Genomic DNA, 22,280 nt, shown 5'->3' on the forward strand with positions numbered 1-22,280 from the left:
GTGTGGTTACTAGACCATTTTAATTTGCATATATGACTCCCATTATATTTCCGTTAGACATTGCTGTTCTAGACCAACACCTATGATCACTTGAAGCACTATCTTTGAGAGTAGCTGGTAACTTCCAATTGCTGTCCTAACTTCCCAACTGAAAGCAAGGCCCAAATTCAGCCTCTGGAAACTTTAAAAAGAATTCTGCCAACACCGAACACCTACTGTTTCATCTTTAACACTTAGTATTGGGTTTGGGCCCAGACTGTGGACCTATGGTACAGATATGTCTGATTAAATCTGACTTGATAACAGCTTTCCACATTATGTGAATAGAGAGAGACACTGGGGAATCCAATATGTTAGGAATGATGCTGGGAAGCAATTTAGACCCCAAACAAAGCCTCCACAGGTAACTTTTCACTACTTGTCACTCTTTAGTGGAGAGGAAGGCAGGGGGCAGATGGAGGAAGGTTCTCATTCTGTGGATGTATCTCTAACGGAAGACTTGAACAAATGAAAGGGTGTCCCATATTCTTGGATAGAAATACTCAAGATGATAAAGGGGATAATTAAATTTATGCTTTTATATTAAATTCTGTTAAGTTCTGATTATCCTATTCCATTCCATTGTTCTATTTGTTTATGCACTCAGGACTATATTATTTTAATTACTGTAATTTTACTTCTGGTAACACTAATATTCTACATCCAACCAGTCCCTTTAATCTGCTTTTTTCCCAGAATTTTCCCAGAATTTGGCTGCTTTTGCTTGACTTTTTTCCTATTTGGTTTTAAAATGAATTTGTCTAGCTGGAAATGTAATTCCTACTAGCATTTAAAAAAAATGGAGTGGGATCCTTATCTCATACTTTATACTAGGATCGATTCCTGAAGGATTAAAGAAGTGTAAAAACTTACACTTTTTTCCTGAAGTGTAAAAAAATGAAATTAGAGACACACTAGAAGAAACTTCAGGGGACTTTTCAAAAATATAATCTCAGAGCGGGGAAGGTCTTTCTAGGTATGAAACAAAGCAGAATCTATTAAATATAGTATTGTTAAATTCAATGACATAAGAGTAAAAATGTTCTGTATGGCAAAGGCTTTCAGAGCAAAGTCAGAGACAATGGCTTGGGGTAATAGTTGCACAACAACATGAATATACTTAATTCCACTGAGCTATGCATTTAAAAAATGGTTAGGGGCGCCTGGGTGGCACAGTTGGTTTAGCGACTGACTCTCGATCTCTGCTCAGGTCATGATCTCACGGGTCGGTTCGTGAGATCGAACCCCCCACATTGGTCTCTGTGCTGACAGCACAGAGCCTGCTTGGGATTCTTAATCTCCCTCTCTTTCTACCCCTCTCCTGCTTGCACTCTCTCTGTCTCAAAATAAATAAATAAACTTAAAAATAAATAAAAAATGGTTAAAGTGGCAAATTATATGCGTATTTAAATACATACATACATGCATATATACTTACGTACACTTCTACAGGCACACACACATACATACGCACACAACTACTGGAAACATTTTAAAGTCTGTCCATGTTCTGTCTAAAAGAATCTCCTACACAGTGTTCTGTGAATCCTTTGTGAGACATGGGTATGGTGGTTGCACTTCAGGCTCTGAAATCAGACTGCTTGGGTTTGAGTCCCAGTTACCTAACTCATTGCCTATAAGACCTTTTGCAAGTTACTTCACCTTTTAAAGTTTCTATTTCTTTGGCTATATCATGAGGATGCATTTACCTCTCTCACAGGATTATTAATCTATTCAGTGGGATAATGTATGGGCAGTACTTACCACAGTACCAGTTATATAATAAATACTAATCATTCCATATATTTATAAACGATATAATTAACAGAGACATCCAGTTCTTATCTTGGATTCTCAAGTAACCATCCACAATCTGCTATATTAACCTTGTAAATATGTTTCTCAGTTAAAAAAAAAATGTTTATTTTCAACAGAGACAGAGAGTGCGCGTGTGAATGGGGGGAGGGGCAGAGAGAGAGAGGGAGAGAGTGAGGATCCAAAGCAGGCTCAGCACTGTCAGTGTGAGCCCCATGCTGCGCTTGCTCATGAGCCATGAGATCATGACCTGAGTCAAAACCAAGAGTCAGATGCTTAACGGACTAAGCCCCCCGGGCGCTCCTATTTCTCAGTTTTAATTCTCACTTTTGTTTTTTTTTTTAAGGTTTTAAATTTATTTGGAGAGAGAGAGTGCACGCACGCACAAGCTGGGGAGGGACAGAGAGAGGGAGAGAGAGAATTCTAAGCAGGCTGGGCACTACCAATGCCAAGCCTGAGCCCGTCATGGGGCTCAATCCTACAAACCATGATGTCATGACCTGAACCAAGATCAAGTCAGATGCTCACCTGACTGAGCCACTCAGGCACCCTGCTGCTGTTACCACTCTTAAGAACAATTTTTTTATGGAGTATTTAATAAACAGAATTAATATATTGCAAAAAATAGTTAAAATGGTCAAATTTTTGTTATGTATACTTAACACAATTTTTAAAAAAGCTTAAAAAGTAAGGCATTTGTTCAGTTTAGGGCCATCTCTAATTATCTCAAAAAGGACCTTGTATAGATTTGTTTGTGGTACTAAGTCAATAACATACACACACACTCACACAAATACAATGGCAAACTGGGAAAATGTTCACAACCCATATACTGAAGGGCTAATTTCCCTGATAAATATAAAGTTCCTACAAATCAATGAGAAAAAGCAAACCAACAGAAAAATAAGAAAGGATATAAACACAGTTTTCAGAAAGAGAACAAAAGGCTCTTAAAATATGAGAACATACTCAACTGTAGCTTAAAACTATTGGGATATAAATTACATATAGAATACATAAGTTTAGGCAACTATATTCACAATTAGCATCACTCAGATACAAAGATCGCCATCATCCTTTCTTGATAGTTTAACCTTTGCTTCCCTCCTTTCTATCCAAGGCTGAGTGATTTTTTTTTTTTTTTTTTTTTTTTTTCCTGGCTTCATTGGTGACCAGAGAAGCAAAGAGTTTGCATGTGTGGAAGCCATGACCACCTTTCAAATTCAGTGTAAGATTCCTCTCAATCCAAACCTGCTAGTTTTTGGCTTAGTGCCATCACCTTTTTTTGCCCATAGACATTCCCCTGAATCAGCCTCCTTTTTTTTTTTTTTTTTTTTTTTAACACTATGGCCAGGTGGATTTATTTTATGTTTGCAAGTTTGGTTCAACATTTGAAAATCAATATAACCTACCACACTAACAGTCTAAAGAAAAATCATAAATCATATCAGTTGATGCAGCAAAAGTACTTGGAAAAATCCAACATCCTTCATGATAAAAACTCAGCAAAAAAAGGAATAGAAAACTTCCTAAATTGGATAATGAACATCTCCAAAAATTACCTAGGGCTAACATGATACCTACTGATGACAAACTGGATGCTTTACTACTAAAGCTGAGAGACAGCAAAAATATTATCTCTTAACACTCCTATTCAACATCATACTAGAAGTTCTAGCTGAGTCAGCCTCTTAAAATGAATACAACCACCTTTTTGACACATTTCATCCATTTCTGCTTTAAAATTTTTTTTAAATGTTAATTTATTTTTGAAAGAGAGAGAGACAGTATGAGCAAGGGAGGGGCAGAGAAAGAGGGAGACACAGAATCCGAAGCAGGCTCCAGGCTCTGAGCTGTCAGCACAGAGCCTGACTCGGGGCTTGAACTCACGAGTTGTGAGATGAACTGAGCTGAAGTCAGACACCCAACTGACTGAGCCACCCAGCTGCCCCCATCCATTCCTGCTTTTAATTTCTATATATCAGCTGGTAATCTGAGCTGATAAGTCATCACCTTAACTGGCTTTTGCTTCAACTTCTCTATTCTCTGAAAAGCTTCAAGCAGAATTTATTATATGATAAAATGCAAAATGTCAAATCAGTAGAGAGAGACTATATTATGGAATAAATGGTGTTAGGTTATAGGGTTATAGCCAACCACATGGGAAAAATGTTAAATCTCTCCCCTGCCCCTCCCCACGCACACACACACACACACACATTATATTTTACATTATATACTGTGGGTTTACTTTTTGATTTAACAATTCATCTTCTACAAGTTTACTTTTGGGAAATAATGACTAAAGATATATTTACCAGAATGACCATTGTGAAGTTATATATTTGATTATAAAAAGAAACAAAAAAGTAAACAACTGAACAACTCCTTAGATATAGGAACGTGGGATTGATTATTTGAATATGGTATATCCAAGAATGACATAGATCGCAGTCATTAAAACACCCCAGGTAGCTTTATCTGCGTTAATACGGAGAGTTTTCAATAATATTAAAGCAGGCACAGAGCAATATTTATGGTATGACCTCATTTTTGTAAACAGTTTTTAACAAGAAACAACTATAAACATGTTTCGAATTTGAAAAATAATTATCCTTACAGTTCTTTAATGCAGAATAAGTTTCTCTTTGTGTCTTAGTCTCTTTTCTCAGACATTGGCGGAGAACAAGCATTTCTATAATGCCTATCCCCTCCTTTTCTGTCTATTTCTGTCTAGTTTCAGATATCAGTAAATCCATATATGAATTATGAGGAGCGTGTGTCTTTGGGTATATGGTTTTCTTTCCAGGGCACACAAACGAGGTATAAATATCATTCCCATTAAGTCGGGAATATCTTAACAAACCATGGAAAATTGAGCCAATTCCATCTTTTTTGGCACAAGGGATCCTGTGGGTAACATTATCCCAAACCTCACATTCCTAGATCTTTGGGATTTGGCACACCCAGGGATTCTGCCCGGAATTCAACAGATTAACTAACTCCCTGTCTTAGTTTTGTTATGTCGGACGTAGTGCTCAGGAGATTGTTTTAAATTTCTAGTTTGCTAACCAGACCAACCTTGAGCTGTCACTCTCCATGGGACTGGTTTGAGGCAAATCTTAGGATCTCAGAATACCAGGTATGGAAGATCACTGCATCCAGTGTTCATTTTACAGACGAAAATATTCTAATCCTTGATTTCCTGTAAAGTGGGGAAGTTAAACAAGTTGATTTATAGGTTCCTTCTGGCGCACAATTCTGTGATTTCTGTTTCCTAGTCAGGATCACGTAGTCTATCCCTGCGGATCAGGTTATTTTCCAGGGAAGCTAGAATCCTGATTTTTGGCTGAAAACCACATATTCGCAGGAGTCAAAGGAAGATGCTAGTACAACAGTACAGGCTGAACGGTGGACATTTATTATCTTGCTTCAAAAAAAAGCATGTGATAACTTCATGGTTGCTTAGTGATGCCAAACACTGCTTCATTGTTGCGTGCTAAGGGCCAGGCTCTGTTTTCAGCGTAACAAATGGGAGCATTGCCCTCTTCAGGCTGTTGGAGGAGATGGACAGGGCATCACAGCCATGATTATTACATGCAATTTAGGTGAGTGTTCTGAAGGATAAGTGTTGTGAAGGGATCTCAAAGATTCTGTCTTAGGCTCCCATGGTTTGGGCCCCATACAAAGGTGTCTAGCTGAGAGAGCAAAGGGGGACTGAAATCCAAATTCTTTCCCCTAGCCAGCCTGTGTTCACCAAAAAGAAACAAGTCTTGAAAAACCTGTCTCTCCACGAGGGGCTTTCTGTCGTTGGCCAGAAGTCCCCTGTGTTGTAGTCGTTGCCATGTAGGATGCTGTAAGCGTTAGAAACAGGGGGCCTAACCTAGTGGTGGCGGCTATCAAGTCTCTCCTAAGGAAATGACCTTCAGCTGAGATCTGGAGGCTGAGCAGGAGTTAACCAGTCTAAGGAAGGAGGGGAAGAAGAGAGACCCAGGCTGAGCCAGTCCAAAGCTCCAAGGCAGGGAAGGACTTTGAGGAAGTGAAGAAAGGTGCTTGTGGCTGGGAGTGAGTGCTGTGGGGGACCTGTGGGCAAGTCCAGATGGGCTTTTGAAGGAAGCCACATTAGGAATTCTGGACTTGACTTTAAGAGCAATGGGAAGCCATTGGATACTTGAAGAGACTTGTGCAGCTTCAGTTAAACTTGCTTATTTCCTCATTTTATCTAATTCTGGTCAAAGCCCTTAGTCTTGATCAGGATTATTTCCATAAGAGGTGGGGGGCACCTGGGTGGTTCAGTCGGTTAAGTGGCCGACTTTGGCTCAGGTCATGACCTCCCAGTCCATGGGTTCAAGCCCCACGTCAGGCTCTGTGCTGACAGCTCAGCCTGGAGCCTGCTTCAAATTCTGTGTCTCCCTCTCTGTGCCCCTCCCCTGCTCACACTCTGTCTCTCTCTCAAAAATAAATAAACATTAAAAAATTTTAAAAAATTTCCATAAGAGGTGGGAAAGAATGTTTAGGCTTGCACCTTTTTATTTTTTATTTTATTTTTTGGGGGGAGAGAGCCAAGTGGGGAAGGGACAGAGAGAGGGAGACAGGATCCGAAGGAGGCTTCATGCTGACAGGCTGACAGCAGCAAGCCCCGTGTGGGGCTGGAACCCACGAACTGTGAGATCATGACCTGTAGGCTTGCACCTTTATGTTTCTCTGTGATGCTGTTTAAACATACACCATATAAAACACATTTTAAAACTGGCTTCAGGGGCACCTGGAGACTCCCCTGCTCGCGCTCTGTGTCTCTCTCTTTCTCAAAAACAATAAACATTAAAAACAAAAAAACAAAAAAACCCCTGGCTTTGGGGCGCCTGGGTGGCTCAGTCAGTTAGGCGTCAGACTTCGGTTCAAGTCATGATCTCACGGTTTGTGCGTTGGAGTCCCGTGTCAGGCTCTGTGCTGACAGCTCGGACCCTGGAACCTGCTTTGGATTCTGTGTCTCCCTCTCTCTCTGCCCATCCCCCACTTGCTCTCTCTTTCTCTCTGCCTCAAAAATAAATAAATATTAAAAGAAAAATCCTGGCTTCAGTAAATGAAGAGGACACGAAGTCCTGGGACCATCAGGGGGGATACTGGCCACAACTAATATATTGCAGCTTCAATGCAGGACTCCTCCCCTCCTCCTGGAAAATACTATGGCCTGCTATGGGTCTTTAAATGATGGAGCTGAAGAAGTGAATCTCCCCACTTTGCCTACACCCACTAGCTGCTGGTTCACCTTGCCTCCTCACGGAAGCTGGTTGCCTGACTTGTTTTGGGTGCCGGCCCGTGTTTTGCCCTTTGCCGGTACAGGTGGTGTGAATCTTCTAAGCAGGTGAACAGTTTAGGAGTGGATACTGAATCCCTTTCTTCAAATAGCTCAACAGTTTTTGTCTTCCATTTTTACTGGGCGACTGGATTGAATGTTTGCAAATAATTTGGCCGAAGGAGTCACTATTTATTTGGTTTTGGAAAGAGACTTCAGAGGAGGGATGATAAAAATGAACAGCCCATGGAGTTGGGTTGTTGTTGTTTTTTTTTTTTTAACTGAAGCTTAGGAAAAGAGAGACCTCTGCTGGCTAAGCTGATAGAACCACCTGCATTCATTCGGTCTGCGACCCAGCAAGAAGCTGTCCCTTAGGCTTGTGCGAGGGGGGTTCGCAAATTCACTGCTCCCTGTTCATTTCCTCAGCTGTCAACTCAGGTGTTTTTGGAGTGAATCTAAGTGACCTGTAATTCCCAGCCCCAGTCATGGTTGTTTCGGTTTCAGTCTCTAGGAAGAGGGTCGGTCTTCCATACTGCTCGAAAACAAAAGCTCTAAATAGCAGCACCAGGGAGCACTCGGGTCTGAAATCACTCCTACACCTTCTCTTTGTTTCCTTTCTCTTCTCTGCCCTTCACCTCCCCGCCTCCCCTCTGCCAGGAAAACAAATCTTCACTGAAAAGGGAGCAGGCGTGATGGAGAGAGAGGAGGAAGTAACCGCTTATCTGTAGCATATCCTCCACTGAAGATTGTGGCTGGGGGCCCAGAGGTGGGGTTATATATATACCTGAGCAGCGCTGGGAACCCCGTGGATAGTGGAGTGGAGCTCCATCATCAGTGGGACACCCTTTACTCCGCTGCAGAAGATAGAGGGTGGTTATATGGGAGAAGGAAGTGGGGGGGGAATCGTCTCCTTGAGCCCCTGGTTTGTCAGCAACAACAATGATGATGAGTGCCTATCACGTGCCAGGCCCTGGGCCAAGCATGTTACATACCTTAATTCTGCTTCTTGCTTTGCCTCTCTGTTTACGATTTAAAAAAAAAAAAAAATTTTTTTTAACATTTATTTATTTTTGAGATAGAGACAGACAGAGCATGAACGGGGGAGGGGCAGAGAGAGAGGGAGACACAGAATCCGAAGCAGGCTCCAGGCTCTGAGCTGTCAGCCCAGAGCCCGACGCGGGGCTCGAACGCACAGACCATGAGATCGTGACCTAAGCTGAAGTCGGACGCTCAACCGACTGAGCCACCCAGGTGCCCCTCTCTCTTTACCATTTAAAAGCCCTCTTTCTCTAGAAAAAAAATTAAAAATAGGTAAAGAATTTAGGACAAAGCCTGCATAAAAATAATAGCTATGTGTGTGTTTGCCATTTTATTAGTATTTTTTCGACTCTGGAGTATCCACCTTACCCCCCCCCCCCCCCCCCCCCCCCCAGCCCCCGCATAGGAGAAGAGGCCTTCCCTGTGCTGACTGGGCTAAGTCCTAAGCTCACATCCAAGATGACACCTCGGGCCTGTGGTACAGAGCAGCAAAAGGGCCTCTTTGGTCTGGCGCTTTGTTTCCAACGTTGGTTCCACGTCCCGTCTTCCCACACGTCCTGTCTTCCCCTGTCTAACCTGCTCTTGCTCCTTAAACACTCATTCTCGTAGATTTCAACAGCCTTTTCCGGATGGGCTGAAGTAGGAGCTCTTACTATCACCTAACGTTCACTTTAACGCTGTTGGGGGGACCTTGAATCATCTGGTTCAAGCCCCTCTTTGGGGAAAATTGAGGCCCAGAGAGGTTGTCGGCTGCCCAAAGTTACCCAGCTGGGGGGGGGGGGGGTGGCTGAGGCAGGACTGGAACCCAGAGCTGGGGTCTTGATGCGGCACTCGTTTTATGACACCCACGCTGTCCTTGCTGTCCATCGTGCAAGAGATGGTTTCTGACTTTACTTTCTGCTTCTCCTCTCTGGTCGCCTGTCAGCCACCCCCTTTTCTAAGGGGTCCACTCCTTCATACTGCACAGGGGCAACCCGGGGCCAATTAGTACAGCCACCTGTCGCCCGCTCCAAGCAGCCCCCGGGCAGTTTCCCTCCCTCCCCTAAACTAACCTCTTCTGTTTGCACCTTGTTAGTGCAGTAACAAATCACTTGACTCACATTTACCAAGTGACATTCATGGACCTTTTACCCTGCTCTGAAATGCCTATTGATTTTGGCATTCCTATGCTGCTAGGTAGTCTCGAGTTTTATTTCATGCGTGCTTTAAGTTTGTGTGTGTCAGAAGCTGCCTTTACTTATTCTAACGCTCTCTGATTCCTCAGCATAACACAGTGCCTTTGACTGGAAACATAGTCTCTTAACCCAACAGAGTAAATCTCTTAACTCTGGGAATTTTAGTACTGTGGAAAGCCAATTATGCAGCTATTTTAAAGCGGGGTGTCCTCTCTTAAGAGTTTCAATCTGTGCCTGATAGTTTCTAATATGGTGCCCTGGGTCTACTTGTTAACATTTGCCAAAGTTTTCTAAGTGATAAATCGCCCTACTTGAGTACTGCCGCAGAATTTGTTCATTCATGGGGCTGGCAGTTATTTAAAGAGTGTTCCTGAAGTATGCTGGACTGCGTTAGGCCCCTGAAGGCATTTGAAAAAAAGTTTTCGACATCTGCGGCATTTGAGGAAAAGTTTGACATCTGCCCGTCCATCCCCTTCTGGCTGCCTGGAGGGTGGATAAGATGGATGCAACTTGAGGAGGCATCCTTTGTTTCTGAGGATAGAAGGTGCATTGTGGAGCACAAAGATACAGGAACTGTAGGCGATGCCACACCAGCTCTGTACCGCTTATCTCCCGAATTCCTCTAAGTAAAAGAAAAATACACTTTTATCTTGTTTAAGCCACTATTATTTCTGGTCTCTGTTACTAGCTGCCAAATGCAAATCTTAACTGATATAGAAGTCCTTGAGGATTTTTGAGCAAGGGATTGATTCTGATTGGTAGCTATGCAAGAGCTAGATTTGGGGGGGTTGTTCCGGGCCATACAGAGAGATAAAGTTGGCTTGGCAGGTGGGGACGGATAGTTGGGGAGGCTTTGAATGAGGAGAATACAGATCTTGCACAGGGTCATTGATTTCGTTTTTTTTCCCCCAGGACACCTCTGCTGAACTCCTGTTCTATAGCGGTTATTTAAATATGTAGTTACTGAGTGATTTGCATTGTGCTATCGTCAGGTGGCCTGAAAGCTAGGGAGATTGAGAAGATGGGTATTCTTTGTGTTCTAAAAGGAGCAGGCAAAAGCTGGCACAGGAAAAGAGTATCAGTGTTACAGTAAAGTGAAGTTACTATGTTTTCTGAACTCCTGCAGACTTTTTCAAGGAAAGGAACTTTTGTTACACGGGACTGTCTAATCAAGATACATTTGAAATGTATCCTTTCCTGGGGAGCAACTGTAAGTAATATTTAAAAAATATGTCTTGGAGTAACTTGCAGGGTAGAGATACATTTCATATGCTAAAAATTTCTAAAAGGGGAAAATCTATTAACTTACTCTAAGCTTCACATCACATCTTCCTAGTGAACTTTTCATCTTCAGGTTGGGCAGATAATTTCACATCTTTTAGAAGCCATTTCATTCTTGTTTAAAAGGCTTATAAAAATATAATAGTATAGCTATAATAGAGCATGGCATTCCTGTCAACTAGATGTGCTAACTTAGTATCTAGGTCTCTGTTTCCTTGAAAATGGGTTGGCCGTTCCAAAGTTCCTTCCCAACCCGGCTCAAACAGGTAATTGGAAGCTTACTACAAATCTCAAGGTCCCTTAGGCACTTACCTTCAGTCTTTCTCTCCCTGCACATAGAAAGGCAGATGTGCCCAATGTTACCTGAAAATCCTTGTTCATTAATTATGTCTCCCTGCTCTTTCCTTCATTTGGAAAAAATACATTAGAATGCAAGTAACTGAACAGTAGGTTGTACCTGAACTATCTGTTGCAAACTTCATGCCAGCTCAATTTTAATAGTATCTATGATTGTCCCTCGTTCATAGTGGGAAAAAATAGGGGAAAAAATGATTGCAAATATTAGGTTTTGATTTATACCTCCCTGAAGTGCCTAGGTTGAATTTTGCACATAGGCAAAACAATCCCCAATAGTCTGATAAGCAGATGTTCTCTCCCTACAGATAGATAATAACAGGAACCAACTTTTATGGAGCACTCAATGTGTGCTAAGCCACTTATCTACATTTTTTCCTTTTAACCCTGACAAAAATTCTGAGAAATAGCTATATCAATGAGGAAACTGAGTTTTTGGAACTAACTCTTGCTCACCGTCACATTAAGCAGCTGAACGGGGGCTCAGATCTAGGTCTCGCTGACTCTTCTGACTCTCGCCTGGGTTTAGAGGCTGTCCTGTTATTCTTGTAAATAATCTCAATGAGAACAAGGCCAGCTGGCTCAGTGTGACACTCGATCCCAAGTCATTCTCTTTCACTTTCTGCCAGATTGGAAGACTGTATAGTGATTAAATATTTCTGGCCAGCAATGTCTTGCCATTTATGGAAAAATGATACCCCCTAATCTTTAATAATTGTTTCATTAAGAACAAAAACAAAGCTCCTGCTAAACTTTGGAATGACTATAGGAAAATCTTAGTACTTCTTCCACCTTAGTCTCCCTCTCTCCTCGGCAAGGAAAGAATAGTATCATTTTCCAAAGTTGCTTTAGGAAGAAGACAGAGGATGCTACTTAGTTTTGATCAGTAGACTTTTTTTTTTTTTTTTTTTTTTGTGGCAGGCTACAACTACCATGGGACATTTTAAGGTTAGGAAACCCCTTCTTAGGGGATAAGGCCATTTTACGGTAAAAGAGGCTCCGAAGGCCTAAGGAGGGAGGTTATTATTAAAGCATGAGCTTGCCTCTGAAGATCCATATAGATTCTGGTGTTTCTCCAAGGCCACCTTGTGAGTTAGGTAGGAAGACATCCAAGGCTTTATATTTGCTAAACTTGTTTGTGTTAGTTTCCTACCTCCTATCTCATTTGCCTGGGGCGGGGGTTGGGGGGGGCCGCCCAACTTGTTTTTGGGGAAGTGTAGCAAGATAAGAGCCAAGTGAAGTTAGCTAATTTGTTAATTTGGTGAGAGGACTCACCAAAAAGATCATTTCATGGGGTGCCTGGGTGACTCAGTCAGTTAAGTGACCAACTTCATTCAGCTCAGGTCATGATCTCACGGTTTGTGAGTTTGAGCCCCGCATGGGGCTCTGTGCTGACAGCTCAGAGCCTGGAGCCTGCTTCAGATTCTGTGTCTCCCTCTCTCTCTGCCCCTCCCCCGCTTGAGCCCTGTCTCTCTCAAAAATAAAATAAAATATGGGGGGCCTGGGTAGCGCAGTCGGTTAAGCATCCGACTTCAGCCAGGTCACGATCTCGCGGTCCGTGAGTTCGAGCCCCTCATTGGGCTCTGGGCTGATGGCTCGGAGCCTGGAGCCTGTTTCCGATTCTGTGTCTCCCTCTCTCTCTGCCCCTCCCCCGTTCATGCTCTGTCTCTCTCTGTCCCAAAAATAAAAAAAATAAATAAATAAATAAAATAAAATAAAAAACCCTTAAAAATTTTTTAAAAAGTCCATTTCATTTGTGTGGATAAGAAGCTCTTAGGGTGGTTTTCTGTCCTTTGGGTTTTGAAGGTAATTTTGTAAAGAATAATTAAGCCTTAGGTTTTCTTTTGAGCCTTCGAGGTAGGTCCTGGGAAAGCCAGTTGCTTCGTGGATGGGAATATACCCACAGCTGGGGGTGGGAGTGGGTTGGGTGGGCAGAGGCAGATCTGATTAGCTGAAGTCTATGGTCTTCCTTAATGAGCCACCACAGACTTGTAGGTGGGGTCGTCATCTTCGTGTCACGATGTCTAGGCTAAGCTTACGAGGGAAAGGAATAACCTCCCCACAAGGTGGTCGACATGAGCCACTGAAATAACGTATCTGAGAGTGCTTTATAAAAACATTGTTATACTGTGTGGAAATGGTGGCTAAAGGAAGTGCTTCAAAATGTCAGCTATTATTAATGAGAGTGTAATTCAATATTAGGTCTAACTGGACACGGCTGATGGGACACACACATGGGGCACACATGGGGCAACTTTTCAAAATATATCCTTTCCTTGCCTGTTCACGGATATTCCTCACCATCCATTCTCATTCCTCCCTGCTTTCTCCCCTTTGCATAGTATATTCATATAAATACATTTATCCATTCCGTTTTAGCCGTTGGGAGTGTGAGTGTGGTTTCCTTAGTTGCTCTGCTGTGTGTGAAGTGAACACTGACCACACATTATTCTTTACTTTGGGAAGGCTGGGAACAATTCAAAGCCAAGGGCATGTTGTAACACTACTTAATAATCTGATGTCACATGGCCCATTCTCGGAATAATAGGTATGTTTTCTTTAGGGCTGGTGTCTTAGACCTGCTTCCTAGGGTAGAGCCTCATTACTAAGCACAATATTTCTTAATTAATCAAATGAGAACCAGGCCATGTTGGTATGATGTCACTGCATTAGTGCTTGGCATAATTTCTTCTCTGGTCATCTGGCTGAATCATTAAGATAGCTAAAATAACTGTAGGAACAATGGCTCTCACACCTGGTATGAGGAAGAATTACCTAACGTAGCTTTGAGGATGCTCATTTGCACAAAGTTCTGGAAAATGTCGATATGGAAAGAAGTTCTGTGTCAGTTTTCTTTTCTTTTTTTCTGCGTCTGTTTTCTTTTACCTTCCTTCCTTCTTTCAATAAAAATGTATTAAGCACCTACTGTATGCTAAGCATTAGGTATAAAAAAAATCATCCCTGCTCTCAAGCCCTTAAGGAGCTCAAAGGTGTGTGTGTGACCACAGTACAATAAGTTATGAACAATGAGATAGGTTAGAATAACCCTCTGTGAGCATACACGTGGGAGAGGGCAGCTCTGGGAAGGCTTTGAAGAGAAGATGTTGTGTTAACTATTGAAGGATAAATAGGAATTTGCGGAGCCCAAACCCAACAAACAAGAGTAGCAGAAGGGGTATCCATGTGGCTGAACAAAATCTACAAAGGCACCAAGGCGTGGAGGAAGGTGATTGGGACGTATGATGTATAGTCTGCTAATACTCATAGTAGTCTTGTCATAGTCTGGTGTTACCAGTGCACGGATGCACAGTTTACAGCAGCAAACATTTTTGTGGACCTGCTCCTGAGGTGTCTCCACAGCTGTGGTAATCATCCGCTACAATCTGGTTTTGGCAGGCCACAACTCTTTTCCCTCTACTTCATGGTGTGGAATTCTGGAGGATCAGTAGAGCACTTCTCGGTCAATTCTCTGCGTGGAGATAGACATGAGGGAAGCTCTGAACCCTGAGTCAGCTACCAGTTGCCTACTGCCATGAGATGGGAGATGTGCAGAGAGTAGACTCCGGGATAAAATTACTTTATCTCATTTGAATGACCTGTTCTGGTAAATCATGCTAGATTTCAAGAGTTACACCAACTCCTTTTACCTAGACTAAGGTCGAGTTTAAGTGGCTTCCTCCGTCTCTTTTCTCCTGTGCTTCGATCTATTTCCTACCGACTGCCTACAACTGAGCCTTCCCCAGAAGTACAAGTAGGCCCTGGACCATCTTACTTTGGGTGTGGAAGGATGCACAAAAGGGAGGTATGAGAAGTGACAGGTTTAAGATAGGAAAAGCCATGATGGATTGAGTGGTGTGGAAAGAACAGCCAGAGGAGTCTCATGGCTCCCAGGTATGGTCGTACTTCAGTATGGCTTGCGTTCAATCATTGGCTGGAGGCAGCCTTGGGAAGCATGGCCTCAACGTGAAGTCAAGTGTGGGTTTCAGGTGACTGGCTTGAGGACTCCCCAGTGGCCTTGCTGAACTTTCTTTACAACCGCATTGCGATCCAAGACACTTTCACTCAGCCTTCCTTCCTTCCCGCTCTCCTTCACTCAAGGTCAGATATGCATCATGGTTGGACAGCTTCCCCAACTTCTCTTGGCTCCTCTTCACTTCCTCTACAGATGTTTCCCCTGGTAAATGTCTTGCATGTCTAACTATATTTTGGTGGCTCCTTTTTGGAGGACCTGGAACAATACTGCATGGAAGGAGCAAAAGAATGCTGATTTTAGTTCTATGCTCTTTACTACTGAGATTCACCAGTAGGAAAATATATTGCTTTGATCAAAAGAAAAATTTTAAAAGAAAAGGGAGAACAGAAAGTGTGCCAATAAGGCAAGAGAAAGCTGTTGAAAAGGATTAAAGTTCAATAAAATAGGGACAATAAGGAATGAGATACAAGAAGATGCAATGGTTTAAAAATATTTGAATGAGCATGACGTGGAGGAAGGTATAATAAAAATGCAATATCACGTGGGGTAACCCCCCCCCCCGCCCCCCCGCCGAGGTCTGTTTAGTGGGAGTCACTAGCCTTCACTTGTTCCTGTTTGAGTCTCAGTCTTGGGCTTCTGGAGCTTACTAGCTCACTCTTGTATAATAAAAACCCTCTTTCACAGTGTCAATTCAGTAACTAAAATTGTCCAGTTTGATGCTTAATCAAAATTCAATCTTTGGGGCACCTGGGTGGCTCAGTCAGTTAAGCGTCTGACTTCGGCTCAGGTCATGATCTCATGGTCCGTGAGTTTGAGCCCCGCGTCGGGCTCTGTGCTGACAGCTCAGAGCCTGGAGCCTGTTTCAGATTCTGTGTCTCCCTCTCTCTCTGACCCTCCCCCGTTCATGCTCTGTCTCTCTCTCTGTCTCAAGAGAATAAATAAACATTAAAAAAAAAATTAAAAAAAAATAAAACAAAAAAACTCAATCTTCATTCAAGTGAAAAACTTTTCTTCTCCTTACCTATTGACCAGGACAAGAAAGATCCTACGGCCTCTTCAATTCTAGACAGAATTGGTACTCTGTCTCTTCTGCTTCATTCTGTTTGCCAAAGCAAGTCACATGGCCAGCCCTAAATGTAAAATCCAAGGAAATATACTTATTCTTGAGTCAGAAAAACTGAAATTACAGGGTAAAGTATGTGGGTAGAGGGAAAAGCAAAAGTTAGGGCTAGGAATTCAATCTCCCATAGTACTAAGGGGAGAAAGTCTCCAAGTAGCTATGCGTGGCACCTGTGTTCATCCCTTGACCATTCCCTGTGGCCAGGGTGGGACATGGTAGTATGATTGGCAGCTACAATAGGACTACGTGCTTGATGTGAGTAAGAAGAACTGTTTCCCCAAAAGAAGGAGATGCTAATCCAGGAAGAAAGGAGGAGGCTAGAAACAACAATTCTACTCCCATGCTTCCCATGCCTTGGCTTCTTAGCCCTTATAATCACTCTTTCACATAGGTACTCCTAAGATCCTCTTTTTTTTTTTAATGTTTATTTTTGAGAAAGAGAGAGAGAGAGAGCAGGGGAGAGGCAGAGAGAGAGAGGGAGACAGAGGCTCCCAAGCAGGCTCTGCGCTGACAGCTGAGAGTGCGATGTGGGGCTTGAATTCACAAACCGTGAGATCATGACTTGAGCTGAAATCAAGAGTTGGTCGCCTAACCCACTGAGCCACCCTAATATCCTTTTTATAGCTGAGAAAATTGATGTTAAGAGAGGTTATGTAACTTGCTCAAGATGACCCATCTTGAATGATAGAAATTTTGGATTAAAAAAATAGCTTTAGGAACTCCTGGGTGGCTTAGGCAGTTAAGCAACCGCCTCTTGATTTTGGTTCAGGTCATGATCTCATGGTCAGGAGACTGAGTCCTGTGTCTGGCTCAGCACAGAGCCTGGTTGGGATTCTTTCTCCTGTCTCTGCTTTTAGCCTGCTTGTGCTCTCCCTCACCCCCATCCTCTACCCCCAACCAAAATAAATAAATTAATTAAAAAAAATAGATATACCTAAGGGTGGCTGGCTGGCTCAGTCAGTAGAGCATGTGACTCTTGATTTTGGGCTCATGAGTTCCGGTTAGGTGTAGAGATTACTAAAAATAGATTTATCTAATCACCAAAGCCACAGTAATCAAGAGAGTGGTGTTTATTGAAAGGACACACACAAAGATCAATGGAACAGAATGCAGAGTCTAGAAATAGACACACCCATGCATTGTCAACCAATTTTTTAAAGATGTTATTTCTAAGTAATCTCTATACCAATGTGGGGCTTGAACCCATAACCCCAAGATCAAGAGTTGCATGCTCTCCTGACTGAGTCAGCCAGGCACCCCAACCAATTTTTAATGAAAGTGCAAAAAGTCAATATAGGAAGATAGTCTTTTCAGTAAATGATGTTGAAACAAATAACAACCATATGCAAAAAAAAAAAAAAAAAAAAGCCAAAGTAAAGAAAAAAAAAAAAAAAGAATCTCAACTTACACCTTTTACCTTGTGTAAAAATGGAAATGCCCAAACCTCACAAAGAATCGTAGACCTAAATGTAAAATGTAAAACTAGGGGCGCCTGGGTGGCGCAGTCGGTTAAGCGTCCGACTTCAGCCAGGTCATGATCTCGCGGTCCGTGAGTTCGAGCCCCGCGTCAGGCTCTGGGCTGACGGCTCGGAGCCTGGAGCCTGTTTCCGATTCTGTGTCTCCCTCTCTCTCTGCCCCTCCCCCGTTCATGCTCTGTCTCTCTCTGTCCCAAAAATAAAAAAAAAAAAAAAAAAAAAAAAAAAAAATGTAAAACTATAAAGCTTCTAGGAGAAAACATAGAAGAAAATGTTTGTGAACTTGGATGAGGGAAAGGTTTCTTAGATATGAAGCTAAAAAAGCACGATCCATCAAAAAAAAAAAATCTGAATTGGGCTTCATCAAAATGAACAACTTTTGCTGCGTGAAAGTGACTGTAAAAGAGAATGAAAACACAAACCATAGACTAGGAGAAATAGTTTCGAATCACATATCTGACAAAGGACTTGTGTGCAGAATATATAAGAACTTTCAAAACTTATCAATGAGAAAATAACCCAATTAAAAATGAGCAAAAGATTCTTTTATTTTTATTTTATTCTTTTATTCTATATGTGAAAAATATATATATATTATCTTTAAATAATACTTTATTGTTATAATCTGAATTTTCTTCATGACATAAGCATTAAGGGGATAACTTAAAAATTTCAAATAGTTGAGCAATTTTAGAGGCTGCTTTTGTTATTTATCACACTACAAGGTGAAAATATATATAGTGATTTTCTGCCTTTTAAAAAATTTTTTTAATGTTCATTTGTTTTTGAGAGAGAGAGAGACAGAGTGCGAGCAGGGGCGGGGTAGAGAGAGAGGGAGACACAGAATCCGAAGCAGGCTCCAGGTTCTGAGCTGTCAGCACAGAGCCCTATGTGGGACTTGAACCCACAAAACACAAGACCATGACCAGAGCCAAAGTCAGATGCCTAACAGACTGAGCCACCCAGGTGCCCACCCCCCCCCTTTTTTTAAGTACGCTTCACACCCTGCATGGAGCTCATTGTGAGGTCTTGAACTCACGACCCTGAGATCAAGACCTAAGGTGAGATCAAGAGTTGGATGTTTAACTGACTGAGCCACCCAGACACGCTGATTTTTTGCCTTTCTGATACTTATCCTATTTTTCTTATCTAAGTGATCCAAACAAATAATTGACATGGACTTACTGAAAAAAAAGTTTTTCTTCTGTCTTGCCATTAAATTTTTACTATTACAGGGGTGCTTGCGTGGCTCAGTCAGTTGAACATCCAACTTGGGTCATGATCTCACAGCTCGTGAGTTCCAGCCCTGTGTCAGTCTCTGTGCTGACAGGTCAGAGCCTGGAGCTGTATGTATATATGTATGTATACATACATATATGTATATGTATACATACATATATGTATATGTATATATACATATATGTATATATTTAAGCTCTTCTTTATCTATTCATCTATTGGTGGATACTTGGGCTGCTTCCATAATTTGGCTATTATAAATAATGTTGCAATAAGCATAGGGGAGCTTATCAAACTTTTCAAATTAGTGTTTTTCATATTCTTTATAGAATTAATTTCTACATTAATTGCACTCATTAATGCAATTAGTGGATTATATGGTAATTCTTTTTCTCCTTCTCTTTTTAAAATGTTTTTTTATTTTGAGAGAGAGAGGGAGAGAGAGAATCCCAAGCAGACTATATACTGTCAGTGTGGAGCCTGAAGTGGGGCTCAATCCCACAAACCATGAGATCATGACCTGAGCTGAAATCAAGACTGAGCTACCTAGGCGCCCCTCATATGGTGATTCTATTTTTAATTTTTTGAAGAAACTTCATACTGTTTTCAATAGTGGCTATACCAGTTTGCATTCCCAACAACAGTGCACAGCAGTTCTTTTTTTTTTCCCACATCTTCAACCTTGTTGTTTCCTGTGTTTTTGATTTTAGCCATTCTGACGGGTGTGACATGATATCTCATTGTAGTTTTGATTTGCATTTCTCTGATGATGAGTGACATCGAGCATCTTTTTGTGTGTCTGTTGGCCATCTATATGTCTTCTTTGGAGAAATGTCTGTTCATGTCTTCTGTCTACTTTTGAATTGGATTATTTGGCTTTTTGGTGTTGAGTGTTATAAATTCTTTATATATTTTGGATACTAACCCTTTAACAGATATAGCATTTGCAAATATCTTCTTCCATTTAGTAGGTACCTTTTAATTTTGTTGGTTATTTCCTTCACTGAACAGAAGCTTTTTATTTTGATGTGGTCCCAATAGTTTATTTTTGTTTTTGTTCCTCTTGCCTCAGGAGACATATCTAGAAAAATGTTGCTATGGCTGATGTCAGAGAAATTACTGCCTGTGCTCTCTGCTGCGATTTTTATGGTTTCAGGCCTCACATTTAGGTCCTTAGTCCATTTTGAGTCTATTTTTGGGCATGGTATAAGAAAGTGGTCCAGTTTCATTGTTTTGCATGTAGCTGCCCAGTGTTTTCAATGCCATTTGTTGAAGAGACTGTCTTTCCTATTGCATGATCTTTCCTCCTTTGTTGAAGGTTAACATAATAAAATAATCGTGATTTTACTGCTGGCTTCTCTATTCTGTTCTTTTGATCTATATGTCTGTTTTTGTGCCAGTATCATACTGTTTTGGTTTGTATAGCTTTGTAGAATATCTCAAAATCTGGGATGGTGATACCTCCAGTTTTGTTCTTCTTTTTCTTTTTTTTTTTTTTAAATTTTTTTTTCAACGTTTTTTATTTATTTTTGGGACACAGAGAGACAGAGCATGAACGGTGGAGGGTCAGAGAGAGAGGGAGACACAGAATCGGAAACAGGCTCCAGGCTCCAAGCCATCAGCCCAGAGCCTGACGCGGGGCTCGAACTCACAGACCGCGAGATCGTGACCTGGCTGAAGTCGGACGCTTAACCGACTGCGCCACCCAGGCGCCCCTGTTCTTCTTTTTCAAGACTGCTTTGGCTCGTTGGGGTCTCTTGTGGTTCTATGCAAATCTTAGGATTATTTGTTCTAGTTCTGTGAAAAATGCTTTTGGTACTTTGATAGGAATTGCATTAAATCTGTGGATTGTTTTGAGTAGTATGAACATTTTAACAATATTTGTTCTTCAAAAAATGGGCAAAGGGCTTTGAACAGATACTTCATGAAAGGAGATACACACAGATGGCAGATAAACACATGAACGTGTGTTCAACATCATCAGTAATTATGGAGTTGCAAATTCAAACACAATAAGATAATACCACATGCCTCTTAGAATGGCTAAAAACCCAAGCCAAGCCAACCCAACTAAACCCAAACTAAAACAAAACAAAACAAAACCTGAAATGCTCAATGCTGATGAGGCTATGGAGCTGCTAGAACTCCCATACATTGCTGGTAGGATGCAAAATGGTGCAGCCACTTTGGAAAACAGTGTGGAGTTTTCTTACGAGGATAAACACATACCGTATGACCCAGTAATTCTAGGTATTTACCCAAGAGAAATGAAAACTGAAGTTCACGTGAAAAAAAATGGTACATGAGTATTTGTTGCAGCTTTATTCACAGTCATCAAATACTGGAAACCAAAATGTCCATCAACAATTGAATGGATATGGGGCACCTGGGTAGCTCAGTTGGTTGAGCGTCCGAGTTCGGCTCAGGTCACAATCTTGCGGTCTGTGAGTTCGAGCCCCGCATCGGGTTCTGTGCTGACAGCTCAGAGCCTGGAGCCTGCTTCGGATTCTGTGTCTCCCTCTCTCTCTGACCCTCCCCTGCTCATGCTCTATCTCTGTCTGTCAAAAATAAATAAAACATTAAAAAAATTAAAAAAAAAACCCAATTGAATGGATAAACACACTGTGGTGTAACCATACCATGGGATACTACTTAGCAGTAAAAAAGAATGAACTATACACACAGCAACACGGGTGAATCTCAAATGCATTTTGCTAAGTGAAAGAAGCCAGATCTGAGTGACTACCGATTGTGTGATGCCATTTGTATGGCATCCTCAAGAAGGCAAAAGTAAAGAGATGGAGACCAGATCCTTGGTTGTCAGGGACTCGGGCTGAGATGCGTTGGTTATAAAGACGCAGCACCAGGGGATTATTGGGGCTGATGTAACTCTTCTGTATCTTAATGGTGGTAGTGGCATCATGCTGCTGCTTTACTTCCAAGCAGAGAGAAGAGGACACATATTTTTACAATCTAGGGAGTTAAGAGGGAAGAATCTTTTGCTTTCTGACTAAATTGAGGTCGTTGTATCTACTAGTTGAATTCTCAAGGGCTTCTGTCAGAGCTCCAGCTGGAAATTTCAGGGTCAATGAGAAGCCTAGACACCTAGAAAATTCTATCACAGATAAGATGTGTAAGGCAGAATAATGGCTCCCCATGACGTCTACATCCGATTCCCCGGAACTTATGAGTGTTGCCTTAAGTGGCAAAAGGGTCTTTCCATATGCGATTAATGTTGAGGACCTGGAGACAGGGAGAATAGCTTGGATTATCAGGCTGGGCCCAGTCTAATCAAATGAATCCTTCAAAGCAAAAGCAGCTGTGGTCAGAGACACGCCTATGGAAGACTGGTCATTCCTTCTCCCTCATCCCTGCTTTGTTTTTCTCCATAGCACTCAGTACCGTATTGTAGGCAGAATGATGGATCCCCAAAGATGCACACACCCTAATTCCCAGAATCTGTGAATATATGTTA

The 22,280-nt window shown here is 41.8% G+C and overlaps 1 protein-coding gene across 6 annotated transcripts in view; it reads left to right on the top strand.

The window, feature by feature from the left end:
• Window positions 1-22,280, top strand: part of APOLD1 (apolipoprotein L domain containing 1) — a 62,582-nt gene that overhangs the window by 5,022 nt on the left and 35,280 nt on the right. Inside the window, exon 2 of one of the 6 annotated variants that reach the window (XM_078450081.2) lies at window positions 16,004-16,107. The exons of the other annotated variants lie outside the window; for them this stretch is intronic. The gene's annotated coding sequence lies outside the window, so the exon portion shown is untranslated. The remainder of the gene's footprint in view (window positions 1-16,003; window positions 16,108-22,280) is intronic. 6 annotated transcript variants of the gene reach the window in all.

Source organism: Panthera onca, chromosome B4 (genome assembly GCF_046562875.1).
Source record: "Panthera onca isolate mPanOnc1 chromosome B4, mPanOnc1 haplotype 2, whole genome shotgun sequence".
NCBI classification, from domain to species: domain Eukaryota; kingdom Metazoa; phylum Chordata; class Mammalia; order Carnivora; family Felidae; genus Panthera; species Panthera onca.